At 42.5% G+C, this 24,807-nt stretch overlaps 1 protein-coding gene across 1 annotated transcript in view; it reads left to right on the plus strand.

Moving 5' to 3' along the window:
• LOC124623198 (furin-like protease 2) overlaps positions 1–24,807 on the plus strand; it is a gene marked incomplete in the record, with an annotated part of 451,053 nt that overhangs the window by 363,411 nt on the left and 62,835 nt on the right.

Below are 24,807 nucleotides of genomic sequence, written 5' to 3' on the forward strand. Positions count from 1 at the left end.
GCTTTGATGTGTCAGTAGTACCGATATTAACAGAAACAAAAATGCCCGGACGCTTGCGTGTGCTCTCTGGACTGCGAAAATCGCTTTAATCATCTTCAGATTATAAAGCTTCGAATTTTACTGCGCCAAAGCAAAATTTTCAATACACCGCAAAATCTAGTACATACCTAAACTGTATGCGAAACAATGATTGACGTGGTATCAAATATTGTGCCAAAAATTTAATTGTTCTTGGCCCGTCTGTTTCAGAAATACACACACAAAAAAGTTTCATGTCACAGTTCTGCTATCCTCGCGCTGTTTAACAATTGGTGTCTGATAAACCTGTATCTGGAAAAAAAAACCATGTGCGTCTGGGACATATTTCCTGTGTCACAAGGAAAATCTGATTAAATTCTGTCAGTCTCGTATGGTATCAATTACATCTCTGTTGCTACCCTACACTGCATGTAACTTTATCTTTCCCTCTTGGCCGTGGAGCGAAGATCGCTGGTTGCTTCATTTCTCTATGCACAAACGAGCGCCGTTCTGCAAGTAATGCAACAATTTTTTTTTCTCGGCTAGTTTCGGCCGAAAATATGAGGAATTTGTTGTGGGTATATGGTGTAACATTTCTGCTTCAGCTGCTACAGTTTCACGAAAGTCCGATAGGTGGCGGGCGCTATATATAGCCATCGAAATGACGTCTGTAACGGAGGTCCATTCTGAGCAGAGAGCTGTAATTGAATTTCTTCCGCTTGAAGAACGTCTAGAGAGACCTGGCAGTGAACAAAAGCACGGCGAGTCGTTGGGCCAGATGTCTCCCGCGTGCCGGCCGGCCCTACACAGCTGTGCTACCCTCAGGAAATTGAAGAAACGATTTCACCGCGTTCGTCGCCACAAAAATGCTAAAGAATTTCTCTTCCTCTGCAAGGCCTGACGTAGGTCCGCGCACCCGAGGGGAGCTCACGAAACTTCGTTGGACTGTTCCTCATCCACCCTATAGCCGCGATCTCTCATTCACACTCACACTTCGACTTCCTTCTGTTGGGCCCAATGAAGGATGCATTCCGCGGAAAGCACTATGTGGCTGATAGGGAGATTACTGGTGCAACAAGACGTTTGCTCCGACATTAATCAGTAGAGTGGTACCATGCAGGCGGTATGGAGCAGGAAAACAATGTTTCCGGGACTGGTTCCTTAAAAATTTTGACTGGGGGATCCTGACAAACGATGATACGAAATGTAACGCAAAAGCCTTTTTATTTATCGATTCCTCCGTCGCTTCTTGATAGAACAATTCCATAGTGAGGGTTGAATAACACTTACGCGGCTTTTTGTTCTACTGATACTTACTTGTATGAACTATTTTTCGGCTTATTAGGCCATCTTCAGATAACTACTGGGAATTGCTTACAAGGAGCTTGTGTTCTTACGAAGATACAACGCACTTACATACCTTCTTTAGCTGTGGTATTGTCTTTGGACTTGTCAAACGGGTCTTTTGACTTTTTGTGCTGTAAAACTGTTCTTTAACATAAAAAATCACATTTTATAGTTTGTCAGTACCATATATGACAACAATTAGAATTATTTAGAATACACATTATTATAAATTTACACTTTTTTGGTATTTGTTGTGAACAATTGCACTGGACATTAATTGTTGGTTGTACAACAGCGATGTTTCCTTTGGCGGTTACATCTTATTAGAAAATTGTACATTCTATATACCAAATATTACATTGTTACAGTTCGGAATGTAAACACACAATGGATATTAACAAACACTTAGCCCTAAATCCCCAGCTGGTCCTATATGACCAGTTGCAACTGAGCACATCACCACTCTTAAACTTTACACAATAAAGTAAACTAGCTACTAAGCACAAAGTGTCCCAATAGTAAACAAATTGACGCCCCAATATAATGTAATATCCCTTATGTGTTTACATTCCTAACTGTAAAAATGTAATATTTGGTATATATTAAATGCACAATTTTCTAATAACAAGATGTAACCGCCAAAGAAAACATCGCTGTTGTACAGCCAATAATGTGCAGTGCAACTGTTCACAACAAATACCAAAAAAGTGTAAATTTGTAATAATGTGTATTCTAAATAATGCTAATTTTTGTCATACATGGTACTGACAAACCATAAAATGTGAGTTTTTATGTTAAAGAACAGTTTTACAGCACAAAAAGTCAAAAGACCCGTTTGATAAGTCCAAAGACAATACCACAACTAAAGAACGTATGTAAGTGCGCTGTATCTTAGTTCAGAATGCTTGGTTCGTAAGAACACAAGCTCCTTGAAATCAATAGCCAGTAGTTATCTGTAGATGGCCTAATAAGCCGAAAACTAGTTCACACAAATAAAAATCAGTAAAACATAAAACGGCCTAAGTGTTATTCAACCCTCAATAAAAGCCTTTCTTTCTTTTTGTAAAAAGTAAAAGGCGTACTGGAAAAGATATTGAGAATATGGAAAGAAGAACTCAAAGGCACCAAGAATGACATCAGAATTGGAACAAAAAAAGAAAAAATAGAAGTGGACTGTTTAGCTTTTGCAGACGATCTGGCAATAATTACAGAAAACGAAGAAATAGCTCAGAACTACCTGGAGAAACTACAAGAAGTTTCGGCCAGAGCTGGACTGCAGATTTCATTTGAAAAAACCGTGTATATGTCTAATCATAGAAATAACAAGAAAAATCTTATTACTAAATACGGCAATATTAAGAGAGTAGAAAAATTTAAGTAATTAGGTGAAATAATTCAAGTGAATGGTTTAGACAAGAGTGCAAACCAGGCGAGAGCAAGGAAAATGGAATTTGCTTTTCAAAAAACCAAAGACATATATAACAAAAAAAACATTTCGATTCAAGCTAAATTAAGACATTATAAAACTGTCATTAGACCAGAATGCCTGTATGCATCGGAGTGCCTAACTCTTAACAAAAAGGGGGAAATAGAAAACATGGAAAAGAAAGAAAGGAAAATTTTGAGAAAAATATTAGGACCGAGAAAGATTGGAGAAGAGTACAAGCTAAAGAGTAATAAGGAAATATACAAAACTATTGAGAAAGTGAGTGAGGCAATGCGTAAACGCAGACTAACGTTTTATGGTCACCTGTCGAGGATGGATGGAAACAGACTAACAAGAAAAGTGTTTGAACATAGTAACAGGAACGAAAAAACCAACAATAAATGGATACAGATGGTGAAAAAGGATTTGGCCTATTTTAATGTCACCCGTGAGTCAATCAGGGACAGGGAAAAGTTTAGACAAATAGTGAACGAAATTAAGTGTTTTCCAGAAGAAACGAAACTAAAGAATAATAACAGGAAATGGTCGGAAGAGCGGAGGAGGAACCACTCGAAAATGATGAGGAAATATTGGGAAGAGAGAAAAAAAGATCAAAAAGCCGGGCAAGTGAATTGTTGAACGTGGTCCAAAGATGGCCGAAATCGAAAGAAGAAGAAGAAGAAAAGGCGAATGTCCTATTCGTGCTTATATTCACACGACAATCCACCATATATGAGAGGAGGAGTGCATGTTCACATTCCGAGGCCCGAACGAAATAATTCAGCTACGAAGTCCAGGGGTAAATGTTCTTCAACACGCTATGTGATGTGCACACAGCGATCGTATCTTCAATGAGGCTACTGTGTCTGCTGTTAAGCACTCTCGCTGAAGGAGTGACGTATCGACGCAAATAGCTTTCGGTACACAGAAGAAGATGCACACACACACATTAGTAAGCAGGTAACCTCTTCGTTCGTTCCAGGAGGAACAGGAACTTGCATAGAATCCAGCGGGACTGAAATCAGATTATGGAACAAATGCACAATAGAAAAGATCATGCAAAGAAATTAAGTTTGCATTTAACGCTTATAGACTGTAGAGTTCCTCTGAGAAAAAGCACTTGTTGTCGGGAATGAGAGCAGAAATCGGTCATAGTTTATTCATGGTATAAAACGACGAAAATGCGGACCCAGTGTAATCTCTACCGGACTATGTATGCCGAGCAGCGTAAAGATACGAAATCAACGATGATAATATTGATGGCAGCTCTGTACTGCTCGTACTAATAGTAACCGGTTGTGATGTGTGCGTCGTTTCATAGCCTCGATTAGTTTTTGTACTTGTAGGTCACCTGCCATATTCGTTACGCTTCGCATGTCCAAATATTGGATGCGTCGCTCAGTACTTACTAGTAGTAATTTTTGCACCGCAATAGAGGTACACGCTAAATTTCGGTGACTCGTCCTTTAATCAGAGCGTGTTACTTGAATGTTTCGGGATTTTCCGAAATATTTATTTTCGTGTAGAAGGTGTTCACAGGCGACACTTTTCTGCAGTAGGAAGATGGGAGCGAATTTCGCTTTTGATGCCTACGGCGTAACGTCTTACGGGCGAAGGAGAGCGCAATTGATTTGATGGCGTGGCTCTTTTACGGTTTCTTCTTCAATCGCCAGCCTGCCTTAGAAGACGGAAATGTGATTACACTCATTCTGGCCGAGGTTGAAGCACATGTGCACCTTTATGGCTGTAGGATGCGAAGACGCCTTTTCACTTCCTGCCAGGAGAGAGATACTAACAAAAGTGGTGTGGTACGACCGTCAGTCGCGCTAAGGTAGTTCGGTCTGTAAGAACATTGCCCACGAAACGCAAAGTCCCAGTCTTTCACACAATTGTAAACTTTCGGCAAATTTCAAATGATAATTCTGTCAATGAAACAGAATGCGACATCTGTTTTCGCCTCTGGCGTCTGATGAAATTTGGCAGCAGCCACAGTTGTTCTGGTATCAACTGTGTTCTAAAAAGTGGAACAATTTGACTTTCGAATCATTTCCAGAAAAGATTTTATGCTATGATGTCCATATTTCACGTGATAAAGTTTTTTTCCCAGATTCATCAGTTTACTAATCAGTTTGATGTGGCCTACCACTATTTCCTCTCCTACGCCAGCCTTTTCATCTCAGACTTGTTCCTGCTCCCTACATCCTCAGTTATTACCTTGGTGTATTCCTGTTTTTACCCTCTGCAGCTTCGTCTAGTGCCAAGGAGATTATTCCTTGATGCATTAACACATGTCCTCCCCTCCTGTCCCTTCTTCTTACCTGTGTTTTCCATACGTTCCTTTCTTCGCAGATTCTAAGAGGTACAATCTCATTCCGTATCTTGCCGGTCCATCTGATTTTTAACATTCTTCTGTAGAACCACATCTCAAATGCTTCTATTCCCTTCTGTTACGGTTTTCCCACAGTCCTTGCTTCGCTGCCATACTGTACTGTGCTCCAAACAGAAATTCTTAGATGTTTCCTCCATAAATTAAAGCCTATGTTTGATAGCAGTATACTTCTCTTGGCCGATAATGCCCTTTTTGCCAATGCTAGTCAGCATTTTATGTCGTCTTTGCTTCGTCCGTCATGGCTTAATACTCGGAATTTCACTTCCCCGCCTTCGCAGGCCTGTGAGTATAGTGCTTTTGTTACAGCTGTAGAGATCATTGATGTGGCGTAAAGTACTCTTGTATATAAGTCACTTCATTTCGAATATAGGTAAATGTGCATATATTAATGTATGTCATTTAGAATATTAACGCATATAGAATATTGTTTCGACTCAGAATCATGTGGCTACCAGTAGCGTCTGCTTGTGGCAGGTAAGATTCTGGCTGTGGGATCGCAGCGCGACGAGGGTATCATACAGTTATGGGCCATACGTCACGGATAATTGCTTACAAAACAGACGAGGAAGTAATTTTCTAGTCCTTAGCATGTCATTAGAATGCTGATGTCACATTTAACCCATGCACTGACTTCTTTTTTCCGCATTGAAAGACATTACTGTATGACTGTTTTTAATTCACATCGTGTTAGAAGTAATAATTTGGAAAAAATCCGCAATTTATTTCCCAACGCGGGAAGAGTGGGGCATAAGGACATAAAAACCTCTGGCATTTTGGAAGACGACTGCCCAAAAACTAGAAGACATACAGGAAACATACATTCTTATATCAGTGGATAGGGAATTTTTCCAGGTTCTTAACTCACGTTACAGGTAGTCTATAAGGGCACTGTGTGTGTGACGCTGCAAACGTCGTGCTTGCAATTCGCTGACATGAACCATCTGTGAAGAAGGGCAGCAGCCCGCGTTGAAAAACTCCTGACTGGATTGCCTATTTCCAGGCAGAAACTAGTTCGATGCGATGATACGGAGCGGTTGATTTGTGTAAATGTTCTTCCTACAGGTATAATCTGTAATTACAATTACTTCTGTAAACATTAACAGGCTTCCCTTTACTAGTAGGGCATTATACATAATAAAAACATGCAACATATTCCTAGTGTGATAATCTACCGTGGGACGCATACGTTCCTGAGGAAGTGGAAGATTTACCGGGGGGGGGGGGGGAGGAGGAGGAGGAGGAGGAGGAAGGGGCTGTGTCGTCCGAGGGGTATAAAATGACCTACACAGAATTGCGAGCGAGAGAGAGAGCGAGAGAGAAGAAGTAAGATCTCAGACAGTCGTGAGCAGTTACAGGCAAGAGAAGATGCGGACTGCAGTGAATTATAGTGCATGTCGAGACGTACGGATACCATGTACGCAACCACGTTAATTGTGGAAAACTGTCGTCCACTGTCGTCCACTGTCGTCCACTGTCGTCCACTGTCGTCCACTGTCGTCCACTGTCGTCCACTGTCGGGCACCAGGAGAAGCAGCGAGACATTAAAACATGCTGACTACGACCGGCTGGGCTTACGTGCGGTTTTCCACTGTAAATTGTGAATTATCTAGTATTTCATATGGTAGCCGGAACAAACTGCACCTCGACACATTTTTCTCCGATGATTAGAATTGATGGTTAAAGCTGGGCGGCTCCCCACCTCTGTGTGATTTTTTTTTAATTTCTTTTTATTCAGTAAATATTATGTTTGCACATACATACATACATACATACATAAAATGGGCGATAAAAAGTTTCCGGTTGAGGGCGTTGCTACAGCGTATATGCAACCAGCACGACTACGTTGCTGGTATATAAGCACCGACATGTAGTCAAGGGATTAGTGTGGTGTTCGTGTATTTCCGAAGTGCGTGAGGGAAATGCGGAAATATGAGCAATGGCGACATTATCATCAGATGTGTCCAAACAGGACCAACATGCTGTTACTCTTTTCTTGGCTGCCGAAGGACAAAGACAGGCAGACATACACTGGAGAATGAAGAATGTGAATGGGGCAGCATGTCTGTCGGAAATCACCGTTGTGGAATGGTGTCCCAAAGGGTGCTGCTGCTTCATAACGCACGTCCCAGTATCGCAAATGTCATAACGAAGAACTTAGGACAACTCAAGTGGGAGACACTCGAGCATCCGCCCTATGCTCCTGATCTCTCCCCTCGCAACTATCTCGCCTTCGATTCCTTAAAGGCTTGTATTGGTCGACGATTACAGTCGGACGAGGATGTGCAGCAGGTAGTTACGAACTTCCTCAAGCAGCAGGACACGTTGATCCACCATCGGGTTTCTTCAACTTGATGCATCGGTGGGATGATTGCCTCAGTGCTCATGGCTAGTTTGCTGATTGGCTTGCCGATTCCCGACTACGGTCTTCGAACGGAAACTTTTTGGTCGTTCCCTTACACATACATACATACAAAGATAGTACTCTCTAAACTGATCCCAGAATTCCAATCAAGCGCACTCCCTTCTTCTTTACAGCCCTGATATCTTACAGCGACGTAGGAACCGCCCTTGCGTCCCGAGCCCTTGACGTTCAAAGTGAGGCGTATTAACTTTCGTCCTCTAGACGGAGGAGCAAAGTGGATAAATCGTTCTATGTATTCATGTGAGTACAACCATAACGCGTCCGGGATACGACAACGTTGCAGACTCGTTCTCGCCAGTTCACTTGGAAGCCCAAAATGTTTCTCGTCATTACCCTGCAAAGATGCGTTTTTATGCAAGTGTGCTTTTAACAGCGTTTATCAAGTTTTTCTTCTTTTCTACATATTTCTTTGCTCTACGTTCCGAGGAAGATTTTCTTCCTTCCCCGCAGTACTAACAGCGTCCCAACGTCGCTGCAGCTTTCCCCTTGATGGTTGTGCCCTCTCTGCGGCCAACCGTAAATTTCCTTGAAATAACGTGCCTGCTACCTCTTGCGATGGAGTTTTACGTTATTATAAAAGGCAGCGGACAGGAAAGCATTGTGTCGTGAATTCTGTGTCAGAAAGAAACGTTAAAAATTATGGCGCCTGTTTTGGCAGTAAAATATTTCTTTTACGAGGCGTGTAAAGGCTTTACGAGGCGGCTGTGGCGTCCTGCGAAAAGCGTGAATCGCGCCTCCGGACAAGTCAGGTCGCTGATAACTGCAGCATTCGGAATCTGTGAGCCGACGAGTTACTGCCTGGTCCGCTTCTTGTGTTTCCTCCGCAGTAACACTTCCCTGTATGCTTTCCTTGAAGTAACTGCGGAGGAAGCAGAACCCCCCTCTCTTCCTCCCCACTGGTTTCCACGGAGTTTGGAATGTAGTGACAGTTCAGTATGCGTGAGCTTTTAAGTGCCATCTTCGAGTGCATTGTCTGACGTCTTACCCTGCTAGTACCTGGCGAGAGAGTCTTTGCCGTTGCTGTGCATCGTCGACGGTCTAGAGTATCCCAAAATGAGTGTTTTCTCGACAGCGACCACGACTCCTAAGTTTCAGTTTTTTGACTTACACCACATTGAGAACTGTCGTCGTCTTCGTCGTCGTCGCCGCCGCATTCTTCAGTTCGAGGACTGATTTGAGGCAGCTATCCATCGTAGTCAATTCTGTGCAAGCCTCCTATTCTCTGCATTACGAGATTGGAGCACTTGAGCGTGGCAGAGAGAAGAAACCAAAACTCCCTCAGAAAATGGACCAAATAAATAGCAGAAAGTAAGACAGAAATCTAAAAAATAATGCATGTAAATCGCTCTTACCGGGGTAATCACGAGAGTATTTCGAACCGAGCAAACAGAATTTTTACCCTTTCATTACCAAACTGACGTTAGGCTCGTGCCTCAGGATGCCTCCTATTAACCGATCAATTCTTTTAGTCACGTTGCTAATCAAATTTATTTTACCCCATTCGATTCACTCTATTCGTTCCATCCCTCTAATTTCCAGCATTCTTCTATAGCAGCACATTTCAAAAGCTTCTGAACTACTTGCTGTCCGCATTTAGCTTACATACAAGGCTTTTCAGGCAGATTAACATTCGGTGTTTGCATATTTATCATAACACTTTTCTTGTCCTTGCCAGTCTGTGTTTTATATCGATGGTACTCGCCTTCGTCAGTTATTTTACTACCCAGATTAACAAATCTCCTATACTACTTTGTTTTTCATTTCCTAATAAAATTTGCTTGGCAAAGCTTGATTTAATTCGACTACATTCCATCACCATTGTTTTACTTTTTGTTGATGTTCAACTTTTAATCTCTTCAGTATCCATTCCTTTCAACTGATTTAAAATCCATTGTCGTCTGTAACAGAATTACAATGTTTCTGGCAAACGTGAAAGTTTCTGCTTATTGTCCTTGAATTTCAGTTCATTTGCCAAACATCTCTTTGGTTTCCTTTACTGCTTGCTTATTGTACAGATTGAATAACATTGTGGATGCGCTACAACCTTTTGAACTAATGGTACTCCATGTTCTTCCAGTCTTCTAAGTACAGTCTCGTTTCTTCTTAGGTCGTAGATGGCCTTCCGCTCCCTGTTTTATCCTTGCTACCTTCACAATTTGACAGTGCCTTTTCAAGTGAAGACCGTCAAGAGCTTTCTCCAAATTTACAAGTGCTATAAATGTAGGATTGCTCTTGATCACTAAGACTGGTCGTGTGTGTTCAGCAAGAAGTGGCATTGTGCGATCTGGAACATCGTATGCTGGTAAGCAATTGTCTCGTCTATGGTGTGGCACTGCCTCGCTGAAACCATCCATTGTCCATGTCCAATTTTCGACTGGTGTGGCCACAAAACGCAAGAAGTCTTTTCATGCTAACGACATCTGTTCACCGTGAGAGCTTCCCCTTTGTAAAAAAAAAAAAAAAAAAAAAAAAAAGGTTGCGTTTCAATTGCGGCTGTGGTGTATTTTATGTATATGTCTAGGATTTTCTACTTACCAATAACAAATGTATGTCTTGTCAAGGAAATGACACATTTGCACCATTTCTTAGAATCGACTCAATGAATTTCATCCGTTTGGTGTGTACAGTTGGTTTCTTTAAATTTGTTAGCTAAACTTTGCACGCGACCAAGTAGGAATGTTTCATCAGATTGCACTGCATGGCTGCTCTCTGGGGGCACAATGCCTCAGAGCGACAATTAATCGAATTGTGCTAAGCTGAAGTAACCGTGTCACACTTAACGTCATTCTTGACTATCAGACAGCGGTTTCGCAGACGCCGACTTTTAGTGTACCTGTTAAAACCTGCCCTTCAATTTAACTTTGAAGTAAGTCTCTATAGCAACTTCAGATTTCATGACTCGTTTGTTAAGAATAGCCATACTGAGATCAATTTTTCTTGGGTACATGCTTAACGCGTTAATGTTCACCATTATGGAGTATTTAAAAATGGTTTTATATGTCAACAAAATTGTGTATTGGAATAGTTATACTCGGCCGCGTATTACTGTGGCTCTGTCGGGTTTAATGGAAAAGAAATAACGAGAAAGTGGACGTTCCTAATTTGGATGGGGATTGGATATACTTCTCAACCCCCCCCCCCCCCCTCTCTCTCTCTCTCTCTCTCTCTCTCTCTCTCTCTCTCTCTCTCTCTCTCTCTCTCTCTCTCTCTCCCCCCATGTCCTCCTCCCTCCCTCCCTCTCTGTGCATATTTCCTCCGTTCCGTTCTGTTCTGTGTGTCCATTTCCTTTCACCCTCCCATCACCCCCCCCCCCTTTAGCTTAAGCCTTGTTTATTGCTATTGCAGTTTTAGATTCTGGAGTAGTATTCTAACCTTAAGCCGAGCAGCCAGAAATACAACTTCCCTGTTCCGTGTGAAAATCGTATATGAAAAAGAAAACAGTACATTATTGTGTTTACAGTGTATGTTTAAAAATATATGTAATGAGAATGTATGCATTGCGAGGTTATATAATAAGCTTTATTGTAACGTAGGAAGTAAAGCATAACTCATACGAGTGCGTTAAATGGCACATTCAACAACAGAATAAAGCATGTGTAATGACAAAGAAAAAACATGTCAGTGATGAGCCAAAGATAACCATTAAAATAGTTACCAATTGCGCCTAACATAACACAGCGCACACAAAACAGCACTCCAAATGTGAATGTGAGAAACAATTTGTTTAATGGTTAAAACTCTCCGCCATCGTAGTTAAAACTGCTTGCGACGAAGGAGACAAAACCGCACATTTTTTTCAGCAGAGCATTTTCTCCCATGCGGTACCGTACCTGTACACTGTTGTTCAAAAGAACTCATAGACTACGTCGGTTTGTATGTTTAATGGAGCGTAGTTTAAAATTTGAAAGAAATCAGTCAAGAATTCGGGGAGATTTTTGCTGACACGGTTTCACCGTGTATATGTATGAAGTGGTGTTAGCAAAAATATCCCAATGTCCTTGACCGATTTACTTCAAATTTTTAACGATGCTTTATTAAACATTCAGATATAGACTAATATTTTTAAACATCATATTACCATATCGAGTAAAAATCTGAAATAAATTGGTTAAGTACTTTTTGAGGTTTTTGATACCAAAGTTTCTCCTTTATTTATTACTCATTTATTTATATATTACATATATTTTAAAAATAAGTATATGAAAAATGCCCGTATTCGAATGCAGCGTGGTTCTAAATTTCAAGTAAATCGACCAATTACTTTTAGAGGGTTAACAGTACAAACATCCTCAGACTGGATTTTTATATATAAAGATTATAACAATATGATAGAAACGGTCTGCTATTATTTTTATTTCTTAACAGATCTGAACAACAAAACCTGTAAGGACTGACTATAATCCCGCGAAGGGGACAGACCTGCTGTTGACCAGTTCGATGCATCGCTATTTACGAGTATTGTATGCATGTTCCTAACTGTCACTTCGTAACTCCCATTTCTTGTTTGTCATCCTCGCATTCAACAATCGTTGCGCTGTTGTGTACTTGTACTCGATCGCGAATATCAAAGACATCAGTGGCTTTACATCATTATCGCAAAAAATATACACACCCCTGTATCCTCACAGGCAGTGTTTTTTGAAAAGCACTTTCCCCATTATCATTGAAAAATACCTGTTATACTAGTGCGTGCTCCTTATTAGCGAGCTGAAGAAAGATTGTCTTATTAGATCAGCGAACAGAGACTATCGACACTACTTCTGAGCAGGACATGACTTCTGTGGGCTGTGTGTAACGGCAGTTATCAGAGGTTCCAAAGAGGTATCCGTAAGATAAAAAAGGAAGCAGTGTGCTGCAGCAGAGATGCTGTTAGATGAGATAGATGTGACTGTTACTTTTTCCTAAGTCGACAGAAAGAGAGGACGCGAACATTTTATCGCTCCTCCTATTGTAACAGTTTCGTTAGTAATATCGGATTTTGGGGTAATACAAGTAACATAACGCAAAATGCAGTGCCTGTATATTTATTTGACAAGCAGTCCATCTTACCACATCGAAATATGAGTTCCTTTCATTGGGCGACACGGTCAACAATTGGCAACTTCGACGGGTGCTGTATTCAGGACGACCATCGCAGCAGAAAGAAGAGAACAAATTTCCCACCGACAAGATAATACAGCTGAGAACATTTACTGTTAAACATCCTAGAAAGTTTGTTTCAGTTATGTTCGATGGTGCCTGTTCGATAGCCGACCGTAAAAGCATTTCATTAACTTCGATTTAAGACTTCACGGTTAAGTCATTAAACATTTACAATTGAAAAACTCTAATTCATTATCCAGCCAGTAGTGAAAATAGAAAATCATACATGTGTTACAACTGATGTATAAGAGGCTGCGTTGGACTTCGAAGTGAGGCACATTGTTCGGTTCATCTGTTACAACCGATGCCTAATGGCGGATGTCATGTGTATAAATCCGACGGGCTTGTGATTGTACCGGTAGGTGGAACTAGTTAAAAGTGAAAATTGCATGGACTTGAGGCTGCTAGAGGTATTGCTGATAAAGGCTTAATAGAACGTATTATCGCGTTTCCGTGAAAGGCGCCTTCAACTGCGAACAGTGCAACATGTGGGCCCTTCCAATCCCGTGCTCGGGTAATTACAAGAGTTGGGCAGTTCTCATTAGCGAAGGCTGGGCGCTCGTTTAATCCGCTGTGCGGAACTGTGCGCGTTTGTATTATGGGCGCAAGCAGCGGCGGCACAAGCTGGCCTTTAGGAAGCAATCATCGCGGAAACGCGTCCCTTCCTCAGACCGCCACACCAAAGCACGCCGGCCTTTTCCTAATTATTTCGGTGGAAATATTTTAATTAAAATGATTACTTTTTAATAAGTTAGATCTGTTGAATATTTTCTGGCAGTCTTCTCAACTTTTATATACTTCGCCTTTAGGGAACTCGTTTGTTAGCCATGTAATTTAAATTAGTATTCATTTGAGAGCAGAGCGCGGCACACGGAATGTCGCACTGAATGGGAAAGAAATCGTTCCGTGTATTCAAGTGAAGAAAATCGCCACAAGCGCATCTCCGGTGTGTGCACTAGCAACAGACGAGTCGCAAACTTCCTCGCAAGCATTGCTACGTTCTCATGATGATTCGCGATGCGTAGTCTGCACTCATGCTTAGTTTTAGTTGTGCCTCTTCATATTTTTTCCTTCGTCCTTTTTGTTTAGGGACCCTTACCGTGGCTTCTTAACAAACAGAATCGCATTGTTTGTACTTGCGTTTCAACTGCAGATACCGACACACACACACACACACACACACACACACACACACACACACACACACACACACACACACAGAGAGAGAGAGAGAGAGAGAGAGAGAGAGAGAGAGAGAGAGAGAGAGACCGTTGCTGCTACACCCAAATTTTGACAGCGAACCGACTCCTGTTTGTCATTACCTTCGGATATATTTAAGTGATGGCTATAGGAATATCGTGCCAAAGACGCAAAGGGGGTGTTAATGAGGCTAATTGGAGCGTTTAGAACCAGTCCAGTTGAGTTACTGCTTGTGATTTCATGCATATTACCAATTGATATTACCACAAGATATCTTGCTGCCTTACATTGGCTCGAGAATGGCGAGCTGGACCAGGTCGAGGCGTTAACCATAAATGGAATGTGTACACGTTACAAAAATGAATGTATGTGTAATTGTAGGTTCCACATCTCCTCCTAAACTGCTGGACAGTTTTCAGCCAAACTAGGTACATACATCCCTTACTGTTAGGAAACAATCCCTGTGGAGGTAAGAACTACTTACGTATCATAGCTCGGGAGATACGACGTCATAAACAGAGAGACGGGTGAAAAACTGCCGCATTATGCATGACGATTGAATTTACTGCTTGTTTCCTACTAACTGTGTTCGCATCATATTTTGCTGACAGTATCCACATTTGCCGCTGAATGTACGTAAACAAATACAGTATTCAAATGAAACTATAAGGTTCCAGAGGTCAGAAATCTTTTCAAGTCTCATACACCTATTACGTGTACAATCAGACTGAAGCGACGAATGAAAATCTGTACCAAGTGCAAGGGAATTTGGATTGAGGAAGGAGGCCTGCTAGAGTAGTCTATGTAGTTCAGCAAAGCCAGTGTGCGAGCGTAGCGTAGTGGTTAGCTCATCTGCCTAGTGAGCAGCAGAACCGGGTTCGAATCCTGGCCGTGGTACAAATTTTCATTCGTCGCTTCAGTCTGAATGTAAAATATATCGTTGTACGACTCATAGTTCAAGAGACATGACGCAATAAACTCTAGAGTTTCGTGAAAAAAATTACGCATCATGTATGAAGCTCTAATACAATCATTCTTTAGTAAGACAACTACAGTCCAGTCAACTTAAGGAAATCCCTGACACCTGGCAGCACTTTCGACAGCTTTCAACTGCGAAGCACAAACCGCTGTAGGCGAAAGCAATAGCCAACTGTAGAGCTATAAGGAGGCGTTGGCGTAGACATTTACAAAATCGCGAAGTATCTGCGCCCAGTATACAGAGGCTATCCGAGGTCTTTGTAAGACTGTTCGTCATTTCAAAGTTGTTTTCACGAATACATGGAAATGATATTTTTTCTTTATTACACTACACACACCTTCAAGTTTCTGTTTTCGCTTCTAATAGAAAATTGGCAAAAGGAATACCCGGGCAGTGCCAGGTTTGACTGCTAGTTCGCAGTACAGTTCAGATGAAATGTTTGCAGGTGGATACGTGGAAAAGCGACCGAAATTCATCTGATAAGGGGTGGCGAGTATGCAGAATCATCATAAACATCCGGGAAAGGCTAAAGCTATACCGTATTTCACTCAGTAGAGGCATGATTTAATTATTGGCTGGGCACGGCCCTCACTCACAGCACCCAGAAAATTCGGCGCTACAGGGGGGTTCAAATGGCTCTGAGCACTAAGGGACTTAACTTCTGAGGTCATCAGTCCCCTAGAGCTTAGAACTACTTACACCTAACTAACCTAAGGACAACACACACATCCATGCCCGAGGCAGGATTCGAACCTGCGACCGTAGCTGTCGTGCGGTCGCAGACTGAAGCGCCTAGAACCGCTCGGCCACACTAGCCGGCTTCCCCGTGAAAACTAGAATGGGTATATTATATATGTAAAATTACTCTACGCATCTCTATTGGGGGAAAGAATAAGTAAGACTATAGTGCATTTCGCTCTTAAGGTAAAGGTTAAACTGAAATCTGTCCGACGATTCATTTGAACACCATAGTGCTATACAGTACGATAGGATGGAGAACTTTCAACCTGACGGACGCACCCAGTTAGAGTGACTTAACAGTTTAAGTTAGATTCCGAACCTTGGTTGATCTCGGCGTTTTTCACAATAATAATCGTTGCCAGAGGTGAAAAAAGAAATAAGAGATACTTCGCTTTCAAGAGCGTGAAACATCAGTTCGAAGGAATGTGTTTGAAAGCTTGCCGGTGTGGCCGAGCGGTTCTAGGCGTCATGTGCGTACGGTCGCAGGTTCGAATCCTGCCTCGGGCATGGATGTGTGTGATGTCCTTAGGTTAGTTAGGTTTAAGTAGTTCTAAGTTCTAGGGTACTGATGACCTCAGATGTTAAGTCCCATAGTGCCCAGAGTCAATTGAACCATTTTTGAATGTGTTTCAAATGTTTGTTAGTCTCGTATGTGGCGGTCATGGACAAAAAAAAGTAAAAAAGTAGGCAAGAAAATAAGTTTGAAGATGGATAAATGTGCTTGAGGCTATGGTGTAACATGCCTCAATGATATACCTGTGAAGTGGAAATTGGTATACAAAATATGAAATTATGAACGTGGGCGATTCTCGATCAAGAAATATAAATATGATTGGACCGGGGGGGATTAGTGAAACGTGCTTGGCTACGTGGTAAAGAAAGGCTAACGTGTTAGGACTGGTAAATAGAAAGAATTAGTTTGCTGAATGGAGGAGCTTTTGAAAGTTATCTTAATAAATAAAGAAAGGTAAAGAACATTATGTGAATGCTTACCGATGTGCTTTACTTCTGGATTTTCTCGTTATGAATGTACGGTATCACATACATGTAAGCTGTTGCGTACCAAAAAATTCCATTCATAGAAAAGAAATGGCTGCGTAAGCTAACCTCACGTTCACAGTGAAGAGCTAAATCCGTCTGCGAAAATGAAATGCAAGTCTGACTGCGAGAATGTCTGGACCAACACTGTTTGTTACCATAAAAAAAAAGACTTTAAACGTGAATGAGAATAATTAAACTCAGTACTGATAACTGACTCTGTGAAATTGAGAACTCTTGTCTCGTGTATTTGGCATACCTGTGTCGCAATGGAAAACGTTGTGCAACTGCTCTTGTAGAAAAAGAATAGAAGATGCGTCTCAGTTTCTGAGCTGCTACTAACCAAGGAGAATCGTGATAGTCCAATGCGATATCTTAAATGTATGCAGTGCAAACTTTGTTCCCAAAATATTTCGCTCTCATAAAAAAAGAATGTTCATCAGGTAACATGTGCTCGATAATGACCTAGGATAATTTGGTTTACTCTCTAGACAAAAATTCTACTCAAGAAACTGTATTTAAAAAATTCATAAAAAACAAACTTCTTGACGCTATTCTTTTCACAGAATTTCACCATTGAAGGCGTAGCAAGCAATAAGACAATATTTCATCACAAATTACTACTACGTAAAATCAACATTAGAGAAATGCAAAAATGTAACTCAATATGAAAATTCATTCTAATACAAAAGTCCTCATTAAATTCTTTTCGTCTTTTCAAAGCCGTTAATACTGACTGTGACAAAACGTTATAAAAATAGCAAGAAATTCCTGAATTGTTTTCTCTGTTTAACTAAGAACGCTTAACTGTTGCCGCGATAAAGTGAAATAGCTTCATTCGTTACCTTAATTGCCAATCTTCTCAAAATACACGTATTTTAGTAAATACACCTCATTCAGTGCATAACGATAACATTCCTTTTGTAATATCATCTTCCATCAGATCAATAAAATAAATCTCAAGAGGCCCATGTTGTCCGTTCTTCCTGCACAAGCTCGCTGCCACGATACTGTGCAACATCTCCCATTCTCCCCTCCTCACGATCATCACGTAACACCCACGCATATTCACAGAGCAAAAAAGATGACCCAACTTGTATGCGGGCAGCGCAGAGTCTGTGACGAGGCAGCGCGAGCGTAACTAAACGATACATTATTACATGCGCGTCCAAGGCATTCAGAAACAGGAAAATTTCCCATAAAATTACACACACACACACACACACACACACACACACACACACACACACACACACACACCCCTTTCAATGCGTAAATCTCGATGAAGGGGATACTGGAATAGCAACATATGCAAAGGAAGTAAAAACGACGGGGTGTAGCACCTTTTGTTCCTGATTTGCTTAAGAACGCAATAGCTACACGTCGTCGTCGTCGTCGTCGTCGTCGTCGGGTGATACTCGTATCCGAGTTTTCATTTCTCTCCTGAGATTTCCTTTGTCACGGTTCAGGTGTGGAAGTGTCGTTGATGGCTTAGCAATCCAATCCTAACGTGGAACAGGCGGCCACAGACATTACAGCTGATGGAAGGTGGAGGACGTGGCTGAGCCTGGAGGAGTTTACGTCTCCGGCGTTTGTCATCCTCCATTCTTCGACGTTCCAGCTCAAAGTTTTGAAGAGCATTTGAGGTAACTGAGCCCCAGCGACTTCGGTCTTCTGCTATTGTGGACCAGTTACTCGGATCGATTTTCAAGTTTTTCAGATTTTTCTTGTACTGATCCTTATAACGTTTGAGAGGGGCACCTCGTGGCCTTTTACCTGTGCTCACTTCGCTGTACAGCATTTGGCGTGGAAATCTGTCATTTTTCATCCGCTGGACATGTCCGACCCCTTCTGAGTTGATGCCCAATGATAAGAGCTTCCATGCTATACATTTTTGCTTTCTCAAGAACAGCCGTGTTGGATATGAAGTCATCCCATTTCAGGTTCATGATATATCTTAGCTTCTGTTGGTTGAAGCATTCTAGTTCCTTCAGATCACATCGATACAACGTCCAGGTTTCGCAACCATATAGCAGGGTGGAAATGACTACAGCTTTGTACACCATCAGTTTGGTGTGCAGTGTTAGGTCTTTATTAAGGAAGACACGCTTTGTAAGACGTCCAAATGCTACATGGGCAGCACGTAATCTATTCCCCACATCTTTTCCAGATGAGCAGTTAGATGACAGTATGCTTCCCAGGTATAGGAAATGGTCCACTTGCTCCAAGGGTGTATCATAAATGGATACGCTGAAGTCAGGAACGGAGGAGCCAGGAGTTGGCTGCGCCATCACCTTTGTCTTTGGAATATTGATGGAGAGACCAAATCGTTCGTACGCCCTGCTGGCGGAATCAACTGACAGCTGCAACTCTGCAGGTGAAAGAGCTGGAGAAGCATTGTCATCAGCATACTGCAGCTCTGTCACACGAGTGGTACTGGTGAACCTTTTTGAATGGAGTCTGGACTGGTTGAATAATCCTCCATCAAACCTGTGCTTTAGTTCTATTCCTGCATTCTTTACGGTTGTCTCGTAAAGCATAGCTGCCAGATACAATGCAAATAATGTTGGTGCAAGAACGCATCCTTGTTTAAGCCCACTTGTTATTGGGAATTCACCAGTCATTTCATTCTGGAAGAGGACCTGTCCAGTCATATCATCGTGGAGAGCTTCAATCAGGTCAACAAAATGTCCGGGGCAGCCGAAGCGTTTTAAGACCATCCACATGGCTTCTCTGGGAACTGTATCAAAGGCCTTTTCTAGATCGTAGAAAACAAATAGTAAAGGCTTTTGCTGTTCTCTGCACTTCTCCTGTAGTTGTCGTGCACAGAAAATCATGTAAATTGTCCCTCTTGAAGGTCGAAACCCGTATTGAGACTCAGGTAGTATAGCCTCTGAAAGTGTCTGGAGGCGATTTAAAAGGATCCTTGCAAAAATTTTGCCAGTGACAGAGAGTAGAAATATTCCCCGGTAGTTACCACAGACGCTTCTGCCGCCCTTCTTGAAGATGGTGACAGTTGTGGAGTTCTTCAAGTCAGCTGGTACTTTGCGGGTTTCCCACATTAATAGAATGAGTGAGAAGAGTCTAGTTTTTAGAGGCAAGCCGCCACCCTCAATAAGCTCCATCGGGATGCTGTCAGGTCCAGGAGCCTTCCCAGGTTTCACACTCTTGAGTGCCTTGCAAAATTCTTGAAAAGTTGGAGGATCAGCCATCCAGGGTTTTGGAGGGTGCTGTGGGACATTTTTGAGAAATTCTCTAGCGGCAGTAGAAGGGCGGTTTTACACTGAGCTGAAGTGCTCTTTCCAACGATTTAAGATGTCCTGACTTTCAGTAAGAATGGTGGAGTTGTCAGCAGCTTTCAGTGTTCCTGATGAGGAGCGGATAGGTCCATACAGCTCTTTAATACCAGCGTAGAAGCCACGCAGGTTCCTTGCATCGGGAAGATTTTGGAGTTCTGTGGCTTTCTGTTGCCACCATTTGTTCTTGATTACTCGTATTTCACTTTGACATTTCTGCTTGAGTTCTTGAAAGTGTGCTTTCTTTTCTGCGCAGGACGGATCTTGAGCAAGGGATAGGTAAGCATCCCGCTTTGCATTGATGATGGCTTGGATTTCTCCATGGTTGTCACCAAACCAGTCACTTCTTTTCCGTACACTAAAACCACCAACATTCTCAGAAGTTTCTTTGATGATGGTCTTTAATGTGGTCCATTCTTGTTCGACGTCATCTGTGGTTGCTGGAACTTTGTTAAGTTGTTCAGACAGTATGTCTTGGAAGTGTGAGCGAACGTTTTTGTTGTTCAGGTTGCTTATGTTCAATTTTCTGTGTGGTGGGTTTGAAAAGTGGGATCGTGGCTTGCGATACTTTGGTACTCTCAAACGGCTGACTAAAAGTCTATGGTCAGTCCAGCACTCATCGATGTTTAGTGCTGCTTTTGTGATGAGAATGTCTTTCTTGTCACGCTGTTGCGTAATAACGTAGTCTATAAGATGCCAATGTTTAGAGCGTGGGTGCATCCATGTGGTCTTACAGCTGTTACGCAAACGGAATTAGGTATTGGAGATGAAAAGCTCGTGCTCAGCACATAGACCAAGAAGTAACAACCCATTTGCATTGCAGTTTCCCACCCCTTGTTTACCCATGACCTCTCTCCAAAAACGGTTGTCCCTTCCCACTCTGGCATTGAAATCACCAAGTAAAATTATCTTGAATGGGTATTTTAGAGAGAGTACTGTTCAGTTGGTGGTAGAACTGATTCTTTGTGTTTTCATCACTGTCTAAAGTAGGAGCATATGCAGAGACGAAGGTGATAAATCTGTCTGAACCAATGGGTACTCTAAGAGTCATCAGTCTTTCATTAATTGAGACAGGTGTAAGTCGAAGATCTTTCACTATTTTCGTTTTTACGGCAAATCCTGCACCATGGACATTCCATGTCCCTATTGTCATAATCATTTCATTCTTTTGTTTACGTCCGCAGTATAAGGAGTGACCTACTGGGTGCGGATTCCCAGCCCGGTTAAAGTGTGACTTCCGATGTTTAGCCCACATTTTCTAGGCCCTTCCCCATTCAGGGTGGGCAGCGGTCATCCTAAATAGGTCTGCCCAGTCGCAGATGCAGGACCGGATTCCCGAGTAGTCACACGGGTTCTCAGGAAGGCGACCATCACACACCTGCCGCCAATGTGCAGGTCCAGACTAGTAGCTTCCAGCCTCACTCAGAGACTGCTACCATCGTCCTTATCCCATCGCCATTGGTCTTTAGAGAAAATGACAGGAGAAATTGCCATTTGCGTGAATTTGTTTAAGATGGATTACAGCTTGCGAGGAAGTGACCCACATACTATGATTCTGGAACAATTCATCACGGCACATATGTATGTGACATGTGACTTCCGGTACCAGAACTGCAACGAACTGCCGCGAGCTCAATGATGGGTGAGCGGCGACTTTACAGCCAGTTCGTCTGGCATGACCTCTTCCGCCTCCACGATCGTTGAGAACCTGGGATATAAGATTCTTTTTCCGCTCGCTTCGCCGTTGGGTCGAAGGGTAGATAATAGATACTAGAGAGGAAAGTGAAAGACACCATTGGGCCTCGGAAACCTAATACCATTGGGGTCGAAGAAACCAAGAGTTGGCCGAGGGGGGCCGGATAGGAATGGAAACAGGAGAAGCCTGACACAAGTAAGTGGAAGCAATGCCAGGCTTAGCTAAGGGCCCGTGTGGTTGCCACCCACATTCTCCCAAGGCGGGAGCCCCTTGCGGGGAGCTACACGTAAAGACTGGTTAAAAAGTAGTAGGATTACTTACTGTTCATAAAATCAGTCCATAAATTATGGAAGCCGTTATTTAGTAAGAACTCTGAAAGAAGGAAAAAAAATCACCGAAAATACTATGTAGATAATACGATTATGTGTAATTCGTTTGTTATAGTCTATAAAGATAGAAAAAACATAAAAATAGTCTCATTTTAACATGATCCTGGGAATGTGTGTATTGACTGTTCCAGCGCAATGGTCAAAGACTTAGATCCTGTCACTTGTGTTCAACAGCTTGGTATAGCAAGCAACAATAGTAACACAAGTTGTTGTTATTTTCATTAGCCTTTCGCATAAGCAGCTTAGAACGCTAAACGAACTTCCTTTCTTGATTCCCTGCGAGTTGGCGCAGTGGTTAGCACACTGGACTCGCATTCGGGAGGACGACGGTTCAACCCACATATGGCCATCTTGATTTAGGTTTTCCCTAATTTGCCTAAATCGCTTCAGACAAATGACGGGATGATTTCGTTGAAAGTGCACGGCCCATTTTCCTTCCTCATCCTTCACCAACACGAGCTTGTGCTCCGTCTCTAATGACATCTGTACCGACGAGACGCTAAACATTGATCATCTCCTTTACCGCTATGTCATCAGTGACAGTCGCACGACTACAACAGGGAAGAACTCCCATTTGTAGCCGACGTCACTTACAGAGATAAGACAGAACGAATCCTGTTCTCCCGAGGTCTTTACTCGTATTTCGTCAGCAAGGACACGTCTCCTAGTCACCAGATTGTCCTTCAGTTTCCTGGTTCCAATTCCAAAGTCTTTCAAGGAGTCTATGGTGATAAGGATGATGAGCTCGACAGCACACTTGGTCCTAATTGACGGTAGCTGCGCCGGCCGGTGTGGCCGTGCGGTTAAAGGCGCTTCAGTCTGGAACCGCGTGACCGCTACGGTCGCAGGTTCGAATCCTGCTTCGGGCATGGATGTGTGTGATGTCCTTAGGTTAGTTAGGTTTAATTAGTTCTAAGTTCTAGGCGACTGATGACCTCAGCAGTTGAGTCGCATAGTGCTCAGAGCCATTTGAACCATTTTGACGGTAGCTGCACTGCACTATTACTGGTCTATTGCCCTCGCCTCCCCCCCCCCTTTCTCTCTCTCTCTCTCTCTCTCTCTCTCTCTCTCTCTCTCTCTCTCTCTCTCTCTCTCTCTCCCTCTCTCTCCCTCTCTCTCCTCTTCAAAAGCAAGCAAGCAATGAATGAATGAATGAATGAATGAATGATGTAACCGGCACGACTAGGACTGTTGCATACCGTATGTATTTGTTACTGATTAACGAGTACTCCACTACACTGAAAATACGGTTTCGTTACTGCCTAAAACGTTTCGTTACCATAATGTTTCCTTCCCCGCACGCAGTTTGTGCTCCATGGGGCCGGGTCGGTAGTTCGGTAGTTTCCGTATTCCTCCAGTTCGTCGTCGTCAGGCGGACTCGGAGTAACGGAAGCATTTCCTGAACCTCCTGTCTCCCTTTCCGCACGTTCGTGCCGATTTGAAAGTTTTCGTAATTTTTCAATTTCTTATTCTCAGCGGAGCAAGTGATTAGTGACACAGAGTACCGAATACATTTTGTCACTCGCCGTGTTTTCTTTCTCGCCTGCAATTTTGCTTGCAGGGCAGAGTGGGCACAGTCCTCAATATTGACAAGCTTGCAAGTCCTTCATTTCACTCGCCACGGTTTCCGCCTTGTGGCAAATCAGTGGCTTTTTCGATAGCACACAGCATTAAAAGGAGGGTTTAGCCCCTTGCCATACGGTTTAATTCGATGAAATCCGTTCCCAAGCGAGTGAAGAAGACTGGCCAGCGTGATGCGCGAGACAATCGCAGTACAAGCCTACAAGCAGATGCCCGTTACGTAGCTACGCGTATATTTCACGTGATACTTCTGTTCTGTACGTTAACACTACCTCTTGTCCCTTTTTGACATATTTCCGTAATTCAGTATTTCAAACAACACCCCAGAACATAAATTTGTGCACACCAACAACATTTTAATGGGAATTACAGTATTCATGGGAGTCTTCAGGTGTGACTTCTTCTAAAAGAATATAATATCACGACGCCTAAACGTATATATTGTTAACAAAAAATGTAATTACAAGAAGAAATGCTGCCCTTAAACGAATTTCTAATAGAAAAACACCTACAACTTTAAAAGTTGTAGTTCTGCATGGGTTGGTAGAGTCGGAAGCATTGTGGCAGATGTAACAACACTTCACACTCCGTGATTCCCACGTCGTTTCGCTTCGAACGTCGTGTTTCATGCTAACTTCGCACACCTTCGTTGTGTTTTAAGGCGTCAGATCGATTTGTTTTGGGAAATAAGTCGAAGAGGTATTTCACCTAGCGGTGGTTTTCCTCACTTTTGTGGTTCGGCCGTTGGACATTTTTAAAAATTACCTCTGTTATATATATTCGGTAATCAACATATGGTTACTTCGTCTGAACGTGTACTTATTTTTATAGCGTACGTTTTGAATAGAGCTATATCCGACACACACAAAACGTTTAGCCCAACTTGCGTTTCTACGAGTGTGACCAGGGATGTTTCAGTTTGGTCCGTTTGTTTGCACGAGTCGGACTAGAGGACGGAAAGGGGTTAACAGATTTGCGGGAAGTGCCTGGAACACAGCTACCGTACATAGCTGTGCACTGCTACTGCAGCGGTCGGTCGCCGTACGGCAGAATTGCTTGTAGTGGCATACGTGAGGCAGTGACGTGACGATTCGGTTTTTGATGTGGCAAACAGTTCAGCTCTTATAACTACGTCAGCTGTTA

This window comes from Schistocerca americana, chromosome 7 (genome assembly GCF_021461395.2).
Source record: "Schistocerca americana isolate TAMUIC-IGC-003095 chromosome 7, iqSchAmer2.1, whole genome shotgun sequence".
Classification (NCBI taxonomy): Eukaryota; Metazoa; Arthropoda; class Insecta; order Orthoptera; family Acrididae; genus Schistocerca; species Schistocerca americana.